General features: G+C 35.1%; 1 long non-coding RNA gene across 2 annotated transcripts in view; it reads left to right on the top strand.

Annotated features, from left to right (window-relative positions):
* The window catches only part of LOC134730289 (uncharacterized), a 494,516-nt gene that overhangs the window by 366,181 nt on the left and 109,600 nt on the right, over nt 1-18,735 (top strand). The window lies entirely within an intron of this gene.

The following is an 18,735-nucleotide window of genomic DNA, read 5'->3' as shown; positions in this document are numbered from 1 at the left end:
AACTATTTATCTGGTATTTCAAATATTTCATTTTATTAGGATCCATTGCTGGAGAGTTAGCATGGTCTTTTGGGAGTGTTGTAACACTTTGCTTTTTCTTATCACCAGAATTGTTTCTCTGCTTCCTTCTCATTTGGATAAGCTATCTCTTTTTATTTTTTATTTTTTTACTTTACTTTTGCTGGATGGGATTTTTTTTTTTTTTTAGATGTGACTCTAATGTATGTTGTGCATGGTCACTCGGCTTTGGTTCTGGGTGCTTTCAATGGCAAATACTCTGTATAAGTTCCTTGGTAATAGGTGGCTTTTGAGTCTAAAATGGTGGATATAGTAGTGATATATGGGTGTATGGTCAGGCTCACTGTCTTCTTCCGGGTTGGGATTGTTGAGGTCTCAGGAAGCTTTTCTCATTCTCCAGTGCAGCTCTGTCAGCAAGTTTTGTGTTGGGTTGTGCAGGTCAACCTTCAGGCCAATAGGTGGCACTTATGGGTAAGAGCTGGCTGAGCAGAAGCAGAAGGGTATATGCTTGATCTTTGTTTACAAGGAGGAGCTCACTATTGTCTCAGGTGATGGGCTAGTCTGTGGAATGCCTGGTGCCCTGAGCTCCCAGCTCAGCTCCAGATGGGGAGACTGTCAAGCTTGTCCTCACATACCCAGTGGCAAGCATAAGCACCAGTCGTGATGTGGGCAGTGGCGGGAGCTCCTAGTAAAATGCACTGAAGCCTGCAGGGGGTAAAGGGGTTACCCCAACTCCACAGCTGTGCATGTAGGAATGTAATCTACTTTCATATCCTGTCCTGGGGCTTGGGATTCTCAGTTCAGACAGACACGCTATCTATATCCAGGCTGCAGTGTAGCTGAGTGCCATAGAAGCTGCCTGTCCCTCAACTCTCTGCTGAAATGGCTTCAGTGTGTAATCTTTTCTCTCAGCCCAAGACACCAAGTTTTGTGGCTTTCCTGATCTTTATTGCAGGAAGGCTGCCCAGGCCCAGTGGGCACACCACCAGTAGGGATGCAGTGCCCTTCAGAATGGCCATCCTCTTGTGCATCCATGCCAGCCTCTTGCAGGGCATCCATGGCTACATCTACAGCAGTGGACTAGTGGGGAGGAGAAATCTAACTCTTCAGGCCTGTGCCGGAGCACTGTGGCTGCCTGGCCACTGGAGCAGAACCACACTCTTCCCTCATTGAGTTGAACACAGCACCTACATCTCTGCTGGAAGAGCCACAGTCACTCTCTGCCCACAAGTGGGAGCTCTTGGGCACAGGAAAGCACATACTCTGGTTTCCTCTGGTTTCCTTTGGCACCCCCCTAGGCAGGTGCCCTGAGCTCCCAGCTCTCCCTTTCCCTGGGAGCAGCATGCCCTGTGGGCTAGACTACCGGGAATCCACAGCTCCCCTTGGTCCAACAAGCTCTGTGTGGCTGCTGCAATCCTAGTGGGTGCTGGGGTATGTTTGTGGGGGATCCCGTGATGTGGAGACACAAGGACTGATAGATCCAATCAGGCCTATGATGTTCTCATGTGTCTCTTACCACAGTCATCTCATGGTAAGAATCCTACAATGGGTACGCATTCAGTATGGTGCCCTATCATTGTAGCTGGGTTCTGGGCCAGTGGTGAGTGAACCTGGGCAAGCTGGTAGCCTGGTGCAATGCCCTCAAGAAGCTCCCAATTTGCTGCCCACACTAGTGATTGAGCTTGCAAGGGTAGAGGAACTCTCTGATAGTTTAGAAAGCAGTAGTATGCTGCAGGAGTGAAGGCAGCAAAAACAAAAAACAAAGCCAAAAAACCAAACAAACCCACCTGCCCTTTCATTGGAACACCAAATTCCTTGGGGTTCCATCTCTGCCAGATTCTTGCTTCCTTATTTTTCTGTGCCCTAGCTTCTTCTCTTGAGTTCTTCCATAGGCTCCAGCACTCTCCCTTTAATATTCTGTTCGAGTTATGATTATTCACCTGTAACTTTGGTTCTTCTTTCTGAGGAGAACTGGTGTTCAATGTCTCTAGTCAGTCATATTAAAAATAAGACTGAAAAAATATTGGCCTTTTATAATTCTCTGTTTACACACATGATTTTAATGGAGGTAAGTCTTTATATCATATCTATATGTTGATGATTTTCAAATGTATCATCTAGCCCTGACCACTCCTTTGAACTACAGATTCACTCACATAGCCCATTTTCTACTCTAAATGTCCATTTAGATGGCTAATAAAAAACCAACACATCCAAACTGGAACTCTTTATACTCCTCTGATAAATCTATTACACCTCTAATCTTTTGCATTTTAGCAAATGTTGGCACCACCTGCTGCCTTGGCCAAAAGAAACCATCCTTGCTTCCTCTCCTTCTATTATAACCATATAAAATGTATCAATAACTTCTATCATTGCTGCCTCCAAAATATGTTCCATATATGGCCACTTTTATCATCTTCAAAGCTGTAGCACCCTAGTCCAAGTCACCATAATTTCTCTTCTAGTTCTAAGAAAAACTTTAAAAGATTTTGCTACTTCCACTCTTGCCCTACATGTACAATTTTGCTCAAGGCAGTCAAATGGATAAAAATCCATGTGCCTAAGCACATAAAAATCCATTTGACTCCCTTGAGAAAAAATTGTAGATGTAGGACAAGAGTGGAAGTGGGGGTGGAGGGAAGGAGATCATCAGAAAACATAGCTAATGGGTTCTGAGCTTAATACCTAGGTGTTGGGTTGATCTGTGCAGCAAGCTACCATGGCACACGTTTACCTATGTAGAAAATCTGTACATCCCACACTTGTACTTTGGAACTTAAAAGTTGATTTAAAAAAGAAAAAAACAAACCATAAGCTAGATATGTCATTCCCTTGGAGCATAAACTTCTAATTAGTGGAATAGCTCATTCAGAGTAAGATCCAATCAGGCCTATGATGTTCTTATGTGTATCTTATCACAATCATCTCATGACTTTTATTCTCACTCAGCTGAAGCTACCGTTACCTTTATGCTCATCTCACAAATACTAAGTTTGTTCTCACTTCAGAATATTGCTCTTCCTGCTCTTTGCCTGGCATTCTTGATCCAAAGATCTACATACTGTTCACTTTTCATTCTATCTAAAATTTTTCTTAAACATCTCCTTTACTAACCAACGATTTTAACAATTTTTCCCATCATTCTCTATACATTACCTTATTTTACTTTTAAACAACATATAACACAACTAGACATTTTATTATTTTTTATTGTTTTCAATTTGCTTTCTGCATCACAAGACTATCAGCTTCAGAGAGCAGGGACTTTGATTTTTCCACTGGATCATTAGAACTTAAAAAAGTGCCTATATGGCAGAAGCTCAATACATCCTTGTGAAAGTAATGAATTAAATGCAAGGAGAATGTGCAGACTAATTTTAAAAATCTCACTATATCCTAACAAAAACCAAAGGGATGACTTAAACATCTCTGTAGTTCTAAAATTCTAGTATTTGTTGATTGAGATTAAGTATCTGAAAAGCTTTCCTGGAAATCTCACCTCACCAGGCACTGACATATTACTAGGGATGTTAGACATGTGGGATGAAACATACATACCCAGACCCTCTTAAAAAAAGGAGCTAACGTGACTGAGAACCTGAAGTATCTCTGGAGGCTGTACCCACAGTGTCCAAAAATTACGTAACCCTAATTTCTTGTTTACTGACCAAAGAGTGGGTGAAAAATATTCTCTGGAACATAGGTTATTTGAACCTGAGGTTGTTAATGAAGAAAAAGGGATCCTTGCAAGTAGTGAAGATAAAATTTCCTCCCAAAGCACAATACTTCAATGCTATGTTTGTTTACTACAAGCATAATAGAAACTAGAAACTAGCTCTGGTTAATGAGTTAGTGTAAAATATTACATAACTAATGGTAAACAATAGCATTTAAAAGCAGTTGATGTTGGTGCAACAAAATATTATGTTGAAATCTTAGACAAGGGAAAGATATTTGAGCAAAATAGGCTAAATTTTATTCAGTGGGTCATAATAACCAGAGATGTCAACACAAAATGTAAGAATACCATTAAGAAAAACCACATCCCAGCACTTTGGGAGGCTGAGGCGGGCGGATCACGAGGTCAGGAGACTGAGACCATCCTAGCTAACACGGTGAAACCCTGTCTCTACTAAAAAATACAAAAAATTAGCCGGGCGTGGTGGCGGGCACCTGTAGTCCCAGGTACTCAGAAGGCTGAGGCAGGAGAATGGCGTGAACCCGGTAGGCGGAGCTTGCAGTGAGCCGAGATCGCGCCACTGCACTCCAGCCTGGGCAACGAAGCGAGACTCCGTCTGAAAAAAAAAAAAAAAAAAGAAAAGAAAAACCACATGGCTTAACCATGTAGTCCATTGAGAAATGAAGCAGAGTGGCATACCCTCATACATATTTGCTAATTTTTTTATAGTCCCTATAGAGTGATAGCAGGAAGGGACAGTCTCCTATACCAAACCATCGGATCCCAGAAAATACAGTAAGAGTAAGAGAGCATTTCCCTTGGTAAAACCAGGACCATTCTATCTGTATTATGTAAGCTGCAATTATGACATATATATTGTGCAATGATATTCCGCTTCATTTAATCACCTCTCAGACACAGTCTAACCATGGATAGAGTCAGTGGTTAAAAATTTTAGGCTTTGGGAACATTAATTTAGGATATATGAAAATATCTAGAATGGCAAAATTCACAAATGACAAAAATACTAGAGAGATTTAGGGTATATCTGAAGAAAAGAACATAGATGGATGAGTTGTTAGTGGTGGAGCAGGACTGAGGAATCTGCAGCTGCGAATGGCCCAGTCACAATGCATATGGTCATGGAGGGAGGTAGCTGCTTCTGAAGAACACAGAGACCCTTCAAATATTAGAGCTATCAGGTGTGAAGAAAAGTAGAAATGATGCATGAGACAGGCATTAGGTCACTGGAAAATCTATATGAAGAATAAGTGACAACCACATCTGCTTACAGCTACTACTCAGGCAAAACCAAGTGAAGCTAAACTTAATGAAAACAAATACAGACAGAGACGCTTCTGAAAAATTTAATGAACACTTTGATGGGACCTAGTGTGAAAGTTGAGGTCCAAAAATAAATGTTCAGTTTTCTCTTATTTGGGGCATTGAAAAAATTAAAGTTCAGCTCCTACACATACATACACACAGAAGTATAGATGCTCACTAGCAAATAAGCCACACCCATATAGATGCAGCAAAGTATTTTCATTGCTTTATTATCAAGTACAAATCGACAACCTAGAAAAACCACCATTTGAAGAAAGGAAGAACTTAAAAGAAAATGATCAAGATAAACAAATAGAACAGACATGACCCAGAGAAAATAGATATTAAGGAGAGAAAAGACTATTCTATCCCATTATAGTATCATAAGAATAGTCATTTAATAATCATTTTAAAGTTTATATAGAAAGTCAAAAGACTCAAGACAGCTAACACATAATTGTAGCAGAAAAGAGTCAGAGGGTTAATATTGCCTGACTTCAAGATTTACCATAAAGCTGTAGCAATCAAGACAGTGTGGCATTGGTAAAACAACAGACAAATATATCAGTGGAAATGAATAAAGATCTCAGAAATATACTCATGAAAATATAATCAAGCAAAATTTGATAATAATGTAAAAGCAATCAATGGAGAAAGGACAGTTTTTAAACAACTGCTGCTGAAACAACTGGACATTTAGATGCAAAAAAATGAATCTAGGTACAGCATTACAACTTTCAAATAAATTAACTCAAAAGATGACATACTACATCTAAAATGTAAAACCATATAATTTGTAGAAGATAATATAGTAGAAAATGATAAGATAACTACACTAAAATTTAAAAGTTCTGTCCTGCAAAAAAGATGCTGCCAAGGGAATGAAAACCCAAGTCAAAGACTGGGAGAAGATATTGGGAAAAAAGCATATCTGATTAAGAGTTGTATCTGAAATATACAGAGAACTCTTAAAACTCAACAATAAAATGAAAAACCGAATTTAAAAATGGGCAAATGATCTAGACACCTTAAGAAAGGAGATAAACAGATGGCAAATATTTACCATCTTCTATCGTTCGAGAATTGCAAATTAAAACAATATGAGATATGCCTACGCACCTACTAGAATAGCTAAAATCTAAAATACTGAAAATACCAAATGCTGAGGAACATGTAAAGCACCAGGGATTTTCATGAATTGCTGGTGGGAATGCAAAATGGTACAATCACTCTGGGAAACAGTTTGTCAGTTTCTTATGAAACTAAACACACTTTTATCATATAATCCAGCAATTGTGCTCCTTGACATTTACCCAAAGGAGTTGAAAACTTAGGTCTACACAAAACCTGCACATGGATGTTGACTGTTGATTGCCACTTATTTGGAAGCAGCTAAGATGTCTTTCTGTAAGTGAATGAATAAACAAAGTATGGTACATTTACAAAGTGGAATTTTATTCAGGGATAAAACAAAATGAACTACTGAACCACAAAAGGACATAGAGGAAGCTTAAATGCATACTGCAAAGTGGAAGAAGCCAATGTGAAGAGGCTCCCCACTGTATGATCACAACCAATTTTCTAGAAAACATGGTTTTCTAAAAAAGGGAAACCAGAGAGACAGTGAAAAGATTAAGGATTGCTAAGGACTCAGGAAGAGGTGGAGAAGGGGTGAATAGGTGGAGTATAGGGCATTTTGGGGTAACCAAAACTATTTGATATGATATTCTAATGGTGGATACATGGAATTATGCATTTGTCAAAACCCATGCAACCATACAACAAAAAGAGTGAAGCCCAATGTAAACTATGAACTTTACTTAATAATATTAATATATCAAGGTTGGTTTATCAGTTGTAACAGATGTGCTACATTCATGCAATACATTAATGATAATGAGGGAAACTGTGTTTGGGGGGCTGGAGGCAATTATTGAGCAGCTCTTTGTGTTTTCTATGCATTTTATCTGGAAATTTAAACTGCTCTGAAAAGAAAACCTACTAAAAAAAGATACTGAAATCCATGCCTTACTGCCATAAATTGCATATGCCATGGGGACAATTTCAAGACAATCTGGGTGTTTTTAAACTACTCAATGGGAGACATATGGACTTAAGAGTAATAGATTAATTAATGTTTTATATATCCCATATCATTCCAAATTGAAAATGTACTGTGGGAAAGGTGTGAAGAAGACTTGCAGAAGCTTCTCCAATTTCATGGTGAATTGGCATAAAGTCTTCTAGACTTCACATCAATACCTTTATATTGTCAGCTAGTCCAAGAACTGGATACATTCTACATTTCTGGTCTCCCTAAAACAATGTCTGCCACTTACTTTACACTAAATTTAACTGATGAACACTCTTAAGTTTCTGAGAAGCCTGTGGCTTTCATTTTCTAGTATCTCTCTTTCTAAATTATATCCAAAAACTGAAGAAAAAGAAAAAATAAAGTCTTATAATTAGTTCCCTGCTTCTAGGTTTTCTTTGGCCTTTCCTCAAACTGAAAAAGAAAAAAAGAGAAGCAGCTATGTAGGATATGTTTTTATTGCAACTACAAAACCATTAATGAAGTTTTCATCAAGTTAAAGCAGGTAATTTTTAACTTAATTCTTGAAAATGTTTGAAACATCTTTTTTCCCTTAAAATTCCTCTCTGCAGCATGTTTAAACATTTTATATTTGTTGTGTGTGTGTGTGTGTGTGTGTGTGTGTGTGTGTTTCATATAATGCTTGATCAACGAGTAGGTTTTCAATTAAGTTCTAGTGCAAGTTAGACACCTGCAACTCTTGGAAACTGCCAAAGTGACAATCAGAGTTCTTTAGGATATGTTTTATGAAAAAGCCTGATATATTCTCATGAACATATAAAAATTAGTACAGAGTTCAAGCTTGAATTCATAACATTTAAAAAGATTGTTATATATTCTGTGAGTCCTTGATTGTTGATGTTGGCTGATCGATTTTCTTTACAGGGCTGTATTGCATTCATACAAACAAATAGTAATTGTAAGAGGAGTTTGCTCATGACTTTAGATAAATTTTTTCATTATATTACTAGACATTAACTTGTAATAACATGAGACTGTACTGAGGTATAAAATATCAGTGTTCATATCAGTCTATGAAAGGTTAGTAGGTTAGTAGTGTTCATATATAAAAAAAGCCAAGGATTAGTGAAATGTCATTTAGTATACGGCAAATGAAATAGTCATGCTAGCCATAGATATCTGCAATAAAGAAATTTATTGCACAATTTATTGCCAATCTATCTCATTCTTACTAATGTGCTAATATGCCTCTGGTTTTTTAATAATATTAATAGCTGACTTCTCCATTCATGCACGATTTTCTAAACCAACTTTATTTAATATATAGCTGGATATGCTTTCCTAACATTTTTCCTTTTGGTCAAATTTCTCCATATCTGAGACAGATATGACCCATATCATGTGTATCTAACTACTGGTACAATTTTTATAATATTCTTCCTGAAGAGAAGGTCAATTTGGCAACACATTATTGCATTTGTTTGAAATAAGTTTTTCATTTTTACATTATTGTATATGACAGGTTTTCATTGACCTAGAAAAGTTGTATTGTTTTCGCTGTTATATATTTCCCATGGCATTCGGAAAGGTTAAAAAAATAGTCAAAAAGTTTTCAGGGGAAACACATACACATGCAAAAACACAAATAACAAACACTAAATGATAGTGCCAAATCCTGAATACTTGCATTTTTTCAAGAAAAAAATGTTATTTTATGTTTATGCTAGTAGGAAGTGTGGTATGAGGGTTATGCCAAAGAGAATTTGTGAAAATTATCAGGGAAATTATTGGTGATTTTGGTCACAATACACATAGTATTTACCCAAAGCTTGTTTCCTGGGATCTCCAAGTACTTTGCAGAATACATTTTACTAATCTTATAACACTCTTTTTAATAAGGGGATATTTGAGTGAAGATATAAAGGAAGAATGCAAGCTGCTTAGCAAATCAGAAGAGTAAGGAGGAGAATCCAGTCTTTCCAGATTTTAGTTCAGTGTTACATATACTCCAAGTGACCCATCATTACAGTACAGCTGTGTCCCTGGCTATAACACGTGCATGGGAACAGTTTGCCACACGCTTTGGAATTCTTCAAAAGATTGCACCAAGCATTAATATTGCCAAACACCCCAGGCATTGGCAAATGCTCTTTCCATTTGCTCCCCCATATGTGATATTGTTTGTGTCTTTTATGCTTAAAACTGAAAAACAAAACGTTGTTTATGGGATTTTGTAATGTGTGTGCATGATTTTAAGCAAAGTATTTTGCATTCTGGTACTTAGAACAGTCTGTAAATATCCAAATAGATATAAAAATTATGAAGTTTACAAAAAAAGTGTTCCAAACATGACAGCCACTATTCAAAGGGAATCAAATTTACAATATTACAATGCAGAGCATCTCCTACCTCCCCATGCACTGTGTTTCTTCAAGAGTCTAGGAATGCTTAAGTAGGACATGAAAAAAGAAACATAACGAATTGAAATTATTAGATTAGTGTCTTTAACAAGGACTAAGGAACAGCTGATTCATTCATGCATTGAACTGTTTTTAAGTCCTCAGATGCACAATATACTGTGGGAATTAGTAATTCAATTTTCAGATCTTATGCACTTTACAAAATAGAATTAGTGAAACATCACTATTTGTTTTTTTAAAATTAATCAGATTCATAAACATTTAAAACCTTCACAGTTTGAGAATTATAGGTCAGATATTTTATACAATGATCCTCAATTGTAATTTTCTGATATTTTTCTCAAGATTATGATGGGTTTTTGGGAAAGGGAGTCTACAGAGGTAAAGTGCCATCTTCATCATATCATATGAAGAGTACAGTATCAATATAATGTATCACTGTTTACATAATTAACTGATCATATAGTTTGGGGTAGCATCTGTCAAATTTATCCATTGTAAAGTTACTCTTTTGCTTTCTCCCTTTTCATAATACTTTTTGAAAGAAGGTGTCTATGTACAATCCATGCTGGAGGGGTAAGGAGTTATACTCCCCCTAACTGAGGTCAGCTTATCTACATAAAGTATTTGGAATTTTTCTGTATAGGAGATTTGACTATTCATCTCTATTTATTGTTTATTCAATCATTTATTTATATCAATGTGGACTCATAACAAGGAAAGTCTGAACAATTCTTATAGCCAAGAGAAGCCTAATGAATAGGATGACTAAATGCCTTGTAGTATTGCAGACTAGAAAGAGCAAATTAGAAAAGAAAAAACAAACTAAGGAAATGTTACAAAGAGGACTTTAGGTAATAAGAATGTATTCATATTGGTTCATTAATTGCAAAAAATGTACAATACTAATGTAAGAAGTTAATATTAGAAAAAACTGGGTGTGGGGTATTTGGTAAATCTCTGCACTATCTTTGTAATAATCCTGTAAACCTAAAACCATTATAAGATAAATGCTTAGTAACTTAAACATACCCTCTGCACACAAAAAATATTGATGCATTCAGGAAATGTCAGGGTTTCAGAACTAAAGCCATGAAGTTTTAGTGTGAGTATAAATTGCCATGATCTGTCAGTAATTATCAAAATATCAGTATGCATTCAACTTTGGTGGATCAAATTCACTTCTAAGGATCTATTTAGTAGAAATAAAATAAATATTTGAATGTATCATTGAAGCTTTGTTTGTAATAATAACAAAACAAAATAAGATAACTTAAAATAACCTACCAAAATATTCAGTTGAGTATTGATTGAGGTCATTGTGATACTTCTTCATAGGGTAGCCATTAAAAAGAAGGAAAATTCTCTACATGTATTTGCTGTCTGGAAATAGAACTACAATATAGTAAAAATATATACTGTATTTTAAAACAGTAAGGCGAATAAGAAGATATATATGCATGGAATCATACATACGAAAATGTTAATGATGGTTACTTTAGGCAGAGTAAGATAGGAGTGGAGAATGTTGACTTTTACATTACCTTTTGCTAGTTTGAACTGGTAGAGCTTTCATTTATTACTTTTGTAATAAAAATATAACTTTTTATTAGTAACAAATGATTAAAATATTTATGTATACATTATTATTTTATAATAGTTATATTATAATGTATTAATATGCAATTAATTAGCCAAGCACAGTTCAAGTTATCATAATTTAATTAATAGGAAATTATAAATCTGGTGCCCCTATATAAATTTAAGAGAATTAGATGTCACTGAGTCATTAACTTTTTAATATATTGAATAATTCTCTAATATGTGCCTCCGGCACTCCTGTTATTGATTTCTTGGCCTATGATTGACAAGTGAATAGAATATTATCCATATTTTCAAGTCTCATTGTGTAGTTGGTGAGATAAACAAATGGCTGACTTATTAATAAAGAAATGTAAGAAATGCCCCACTTTACCTTTAAAGGCTTTGTAAGTAATATTTCATTTTTACAATGGAGTATTAAAAATGAGGTGGGCTGATAGAAAACCATGAGACAATTGGTACAGTGAAACAAATATGGAAATATGTTAAAAGAGATACTTTTGTAAAGCCAGGAAGGGGTCACATCATAGAAATTGTAATGTGCTATCTTGGATGGCCATCAAGTTTTATCTTACATGCCAGCTGCTTTCAGTTGATTGTGGCTTTCTGCAGCAAACCGTGGAGACAGATTGGTAGGCAGAGTATGTGCTCAGTGGAGACTGTGGCAAATGCTTGTTGATAGCTATCAAAGGTGCCCATTGGGTAGGAGCAACAGGTCTGCCAAGTATTTGCCTAGGATTCCGAGGTTTTGCAATGTAGTTCTGACTTTCATCCCTTAGTGCTATTTAGCAAGCTGTTAAAGATTTTGATTATCACTTGAGTAGTGAATACAAGAGTGTTATTTTTCTTGTTAAAGAAATGCATAAGAAGTCATTAAAAATAACAATTATGAATAACATAATGGACCTTATAGAAAATGTAGATACATGTGTTCACAATTTTTTTCAATTTGATTGAAAGCAAGTCAGATCATTAAAATTGGGTACTAAACTCAACAGTTTAAGCCACAAATACTTCAAAATATAGATTACAAAAGAATGAAAAAATTCAAATAGGGTGATTAGTTAATCAGGCCTGTATTCATCAGAGAAGTAACCATCAATGAAGACTGGACAGAAATTTTTAACCATGCAGTATTTAGAATATACAATGAATAATGAGATGTTTTGTTGCATTAATTTGATCAATATTAATTCACTGGGAACATTTTATGGTTCTGGAATAAAAGCAACTGGTGTCTATAAAGTCTATTATAGTGAGTGCTAAGAATTAGACCTCTAGTGCATAATTAGGAATGATCAGATTATTAGTATGAGTATTAGAAGATGTAAAAGATATTAGGAGATATAACATGCAATTAAAATATGTCTAAAAATAAATCCTTTGTTATCTAAAAACCAACGAACAAGAATAGAAACAATCTTTGTCTGTTAATATGGATAAGGATGGCTATGCATATGTTAATACATACACAGACACTTTCCTCTTTATGAAAGAGAAACAACTTTGGAAAAATGAAACAGTACCAAAGAGATTTTTTGGTATGTTGTTCAGGGGTGAGTATGCACTCAGCCTCATATTCTTAAGCAAGATTGTAAAATGTGACAATTGATAATCCTGAAGTACTTTAAGACCACGACTCCAAAGGGAATTAAAAAAACAGCTACAATTTGAAAAACCAGCCAGCTGCAATTACTGGAGTATGCTTTCTCAAGTAGAAGAAAATGCAACTGTGATTTTAAATATTTTATTAAAAATATTTTAAGTTACAAGTGGTTAATCCAAATACCTAATTCCTGGAACAATTGATATAATCCAAGTCCTTCTGAATTTTTAATTGTAGACTTCATTAAATATTACTAAAATATTGACACTGTTTCTCCTCAATTACAAAAAAAAGATTCATTTTCTAATCAAACTGTTAGAAACAAAATATTTTTATATTTATGTTAATTAACCAATCATCAACTATTTTATGCTTAATAATGAAATAAAATGTATAAGAGCTCATTTATATTAATGTATACTCTGAAAGCAAAATAAAAGTATCTATAAAAAATTGAATAAAAAAGGAGAATCAACATTACCAAGTACACAAAAGAATTATGTAAACATTTATATTAACATATTTTCACAATGCACTTGGTTAGAGTGTCGGTTAATATATATTTAAAAGAATAATGAAAACTACAGAAAAATAATTACAGATGTATATTTTGCATGTTGACTTACTGAACACACCATAAAATATTCATGAATAAAAATGGTACAAGAATAGTAACTTGTCTGTTCACATGAACGTGTCTGTTTTAGCTCTTAAATAATATGAGCTAATGATAGGAATAACACCACAACATAAAATAAAAGTCAAGTTATTTTATGTTCTTGAGCTATTTTTCCATTAATTTAGTATTTTTTAAATAAAATATCTCAATTAGCAGTCATTTTAGTGATAGCTGATAGATTGACAAATAGATATATTATTATTTTGTTCTCAGTATTTTTACAGTTATGCTTTATCTCCAAACGTCAGGGAACCTCTATGCCCTCTAGTTTCTCAAATTTCAAGATTGGAGATGATACTAGCATATGAATTTCCCTTTTAGAGGAATTCCTCTGCAGACCTTTCCAAACCCATTGTTTTATCAATGATCTCTCTTTAGTCTCATAGAGGCTTAAGGCCACAGTCATTCAGAATTGGTTTTTGCCTAGAGGATAAAGGGTCCAACATTACTTTCAATTTAGAGGACAAATTGACTGGATTTGTCAATTTGAGACTTACCTATGAGACTCACCTTTGAGACTCAGGTAATTTGTCAATTACCTTTGAGACTGAATCTCAAGGTAATTCCACGTAGCTGCTGTTGTGCTTTCGTTTGGTGCAGGAGGTGCAGGGATTTTCCTTGTTGATGAATGTTTGTATTATCTTATTGTATCACATCTTACTTTGTACACTGCTATTTGCCTTGTTAAATTTTATCTTATTTGATTGCTGATATTCTACTCAGACTTTTGTTTTTTCGGTTGCCTTGGAGCTGACAGGCTACATAACCCAATGCCACTTTCTCCTGAGTGTATCAGTGATCAGAACATACTCATAGGAAACCTAACAAAACCTTAGGGTATTTCATGGACAAATTAGCTAAGCTTTTATTGTTTTGTTTGGTTTGCTTGTTATAATCCTGGAAAATGTTGAACAATGCTGCCTTAGCATCATAGGCTTACATTTAATTTCGAGTTTATAAAAACGTCAATCATCAAGACATTCAATTTTTCCTATATTTATTCCTAGTAAAAATGCGCACCTTTAGAAGAAGAGTGAGTAAAATATATTGGAGAGTAGAATATACAAAGATATATTTTTGCCTGTGTTAGCAAACATGAAAGCAGGACCATAAGAAAATGGAAATGAAATTGGAATTTGGAAAAACAATGCAGCACTAATTAGTGAGTTTAATATGCACAGATAGAGAGAATGGAATGGGAAAAACGGACAGGATGGCCTTAATTGTGCTTTGTTTAGCTTAGACATTCGGTTAGCCAGAGCTTTTACAACCAGCTCTTTTATAGCTATGACATCTTTATGCAGCTGTCCTTTTCTTTTTCTGACTTGGCTGCTTTTGTGCACATTTCAAATGTTTTTGATCAAATGCGTATGCAGTCCAATGTGTTTTCCCTGAAAGCACTGTCCCTTGACTAGGGACAGCCTTAGAGTAGCTTTCATCAAGAATAAAGGTATGGGAAGGGGGTGGGAGGATGATAGGAGGCAGGATGCTGGTTGTGTCTTAACAGTTTGAAAGAGATTAGAAGGGAATTGACATGACTATTGAAAGCCTGTCAGCTGGTCCAGAAAAGTGCCTCCACACAGGAGAAAGATCCATAAAATACCAAAGATTTCATGTGTAGCATTGGTCATAATGGCTACTCCTTTTTTCCCCACTTGGATGGAGTAAAAAGTGAAGTTCCTGGACAAGCGCCGTGCCCCTGTCTCCTTCAATGCTGGCAGTGACCTGCACAGATAGGATTTCACATTCACACATATAGACAGACTGTCTCCCCTGTGATCCTAATACTTCATGGTTATCATCTAAAACCCTCTGCCTTTCCCACAACATAAATCTTTTTTCTTTTAAAAAATTAAAATAGAAGAGGCTGAGCTAGTGAGGATAGAATATATTACCTCATTCTATTTGAGGCCCTGTGGCAACTCAAGATTAACTAAACCACTGAATAATCTCATTTAGAAAAACAGGCATGCAGCTCAAATTGGATCATTCTGTTTTGTTTTTTTTTTCCACCACAGAGGAGATAGGAACAAAATACATCGAAAGAACATACAAATAGCATTAATTGAAACAGTCACTGTTAAAACAATCTCACCAGACTATTCCAAGAACACTTTTGGTCAACTTGGGACTTTTGAATTAAGAATAAAAGGAATTTGATTTGTGAATCTGGATTTTTCACATCATCCCTATAAATAATATTATGTATACACATGATAAAAATTTATAATGTACTCATAGTGCTAATATTTGATAATTATATATGTGTACAACATGTCAAAGGTAAAGAGTAATAAAGACAATAGTGCTTATATTTGATAATTATATATATGTACAATATGACAAAGGTAAAGAATAATAAAGAATTAAAACATAATTTCTTATAAATATCACAATAATCTATCTTCATATCAATAAATCAATTGGTTACACACAGTGTATTCATAATGAAAAAATACAGCCTTTCTAGTTCAGTGGGATATATAAGGTATCATATGTGATAACATACATAGATTCAAGATATTAGATTATTTATTATTTTTCTATGTTTAAAAATGTACATTAAAACAAGCAATGGGGAAAGGATTCCCTATTTAATAAATGGTGCTGGGAAAACTGGCTAGCCATATGTAGAAAGCTGAAACTGGATCCTTTCCTTACACCTTACACAAAAATTAATTCAAGATGGATTAAAGACTTAAACGTTAGACCTAAAACCATAAAAACCCTAGAAGAAAACCTAGGCATTACCATTCAGGACATAGGCATGGGCAAGGACTTCATGTCTAAAACACCAAAAGCAATGGCAGCAAAAGCCAAAATTGACAAATTGGATCTAATTAAACTAAAGAGCTTCTGCACAGCAAAAGAAACTACTATCAGAGTGAACAGGCAACCTACAAAATGGGAGAAAATTTTCACAACCTACTCATCTGACAAAGGGCTAATATCCAGAATCTACAATGAACTCAAACAAATTTACAAGAAAAAAACAAACATCCCCATCAACAAGTGGGCAAAGGATATGAACAGACACTTCTCAAAAGAAGACATGTATGCAGCCAAAAGACACAATGAAAAAATGCTCATCATCACGGGCCATCAGAGAAATGCAAATCAAAACAACAATGAGATACCATCTCACACCAGTTAGAATGGCTATCATTAAAAAGTCAGGAAACAACAGGTGCTGGAGAGGATGTGGAGAAATAGGAACACTTTGACACTGTTGGTGGGACTGTAAACTAGTTCAACCATTGTGGAAGTCAGTGTGGTGATTCCTCAGGCATCTAGAACTAGAAATACCATTTGACCCAGCCATCCCATTACTGGGTATATACCCAAAGGACTATAAATCATGCTGCTATAAAGACACATGCACATGTATGTTTATTGCGGCACTATTCACAATAGCAAAGACTTGGAACCAACCCAAATGTCCAACAATGATAGACTGGATTAAGAAAATGTGGCACATATACACCATGGAATACTATGCAGCCATAAAAAATGATGAGTTCATGTCCTTTGTAGGGACATGGATGAAATTGGAAATCATCATTCTCAGTAAACTATCACAAGGACAAAAAACCAAACACCACATGTTCTCACTCAAAATTGGGAATTGAACAATGAGAACACATGGACACAGGAAGGGGAACATCACACTCTGGGGACTGTTGTGGGGTGGGGGGAGTGGGGAGGGATAGCATTAGGAGATATACCTAATGCTAAATGATGAGTTAATGGGTGCAGCACACCAGCATGGCACATGTATACATATCTAACTAACCTGCACATTGTGCACATGTACCCTAAAACTTAAAGTATAATAATAATAAAAAAATACCATAGACTGGATGGTTTAAACAATAAAAAAAAATAAAAAAATAAGAAAAAAGTAAAGTGTATCCTAAGATGCAAGAACTCAGAATTGTTGTATTTTATTACAGAATAAAAACTAGCTGATTTTCTTCAAAACATAATGACTGATAAGCCACTTATTTTTTATATGATTTGGAACTCTAACACTCATTCTCTAATTATCTGTACTCCCTGAATATGACAAAGAATGGTAAAATAAAGGTAATGGTAAGTTCTCTAAAAAAAAAAAAAATGTACGTTGCCAGGCCATTCTTAAATACACTGGCATTCATCTCAGGAGTTTATGCTAGCAATTTATAGATAAAAGCTATTGCCAGTTGCTCTAGAGTTACTCTGTTGGATATAGGGTCAAATATAGGAAATTTATAAAAGACAAAATTTGCCTTCTTATTGGACACACATATTCCTGGGTCTTTGCAGGAGAAATTTGCCAATAGTTTTCTAAATAAATATATATTTAAAATAAATTTTCCTTTACATTGTAAGAAATGCTACAGTTCGTCAAGCTTTCCCATTCTGCCTTTTACTTGGGCATTAGGTTACAAGGAGTATGTTGTGTGCTTTTTATCTACTTGTCTTTATGTCTGATCTATCTACCTATCTTCTGTCTTTCTCTCTATCCATCATCTATCTCTCATATATCCATCTACCTACCATATCTCCCTCTTCTCTCTTCCCGCTCTTTTCATCTATCCACCTACCTACTTACCAATATATTTATTAATCTATCTCTCATTCATTTGCATACCTATTTAAATATTTATCTATCACTTCATCTATTTTTTTCTCGAGATGAAATGTTGGATTAATCATAATCCCAAATTTCTAGAACACTGTTATTAAGTGTTTATGCAGGGCACCTCTCTTGTTCAGCCTTTCTTCAAACCATCCTTTTTTCTTTCCTGCATTTCTTATTGTTTAACCTCTCTCCACTTATATTTTTCTCCCAACAGATGTACTAATTCTGACACATTGGATATCTATAATTTATTTGCACGTGCTTTCCTTGTATGTGCATATAACTTTAATTTACACAAATGCTGTTATGTTTTAAACTTTTTTTTTCCACTCTGCACCATGTTTTAAAGGTCTATTCATGTCCTGTATTTAGAGTTGGCCTGTTTTTCACCAACTGCTATGTAGTTTATATAGTGTTCGTACACTACATTTTGTCCCTTCCTTCCAACGATGAACACCTGGGTTGCATTCACATCACTGCTACTAAAGACAGCACTGTAATGAACATTTGTGTGTTTTCTCTCATACTGGTGCAAGAATTGCTCTAGAATACACATCCAGAATATGACTATATCTAGTCATAACATATATCTATGTTTAATTAACTTTAATTTAATACTTTCACATTACTCTTCAGAATACCTAGGCCAATTTAAACTCCCACCAGCGATGTCTACAATTTTTCATATCCCTACTTCCCAGGCAGCACTTGCATTATATAACTTT

The sequence above is a fragment of the Pan paniscus genome, chromosome 3 (assembly GCF_029289425.2).
Source record: "Pan paniscus chromosome 3, NHGRI_mPanPan1-v2.0_pri, whole genome shotgun sequence".
In the NCBI taxonomy this organism is placed as follows: domain Eukaryota; kingdom Metazoa; phylum Chordata; class Mammalia; order Primates; family Hominidae; genus Pan; species Pan paniscus.
Note: the sequence above shows the minus strand (reverse complement) of the source record. Positions and strands in the feature narration are given on the sequence as shown.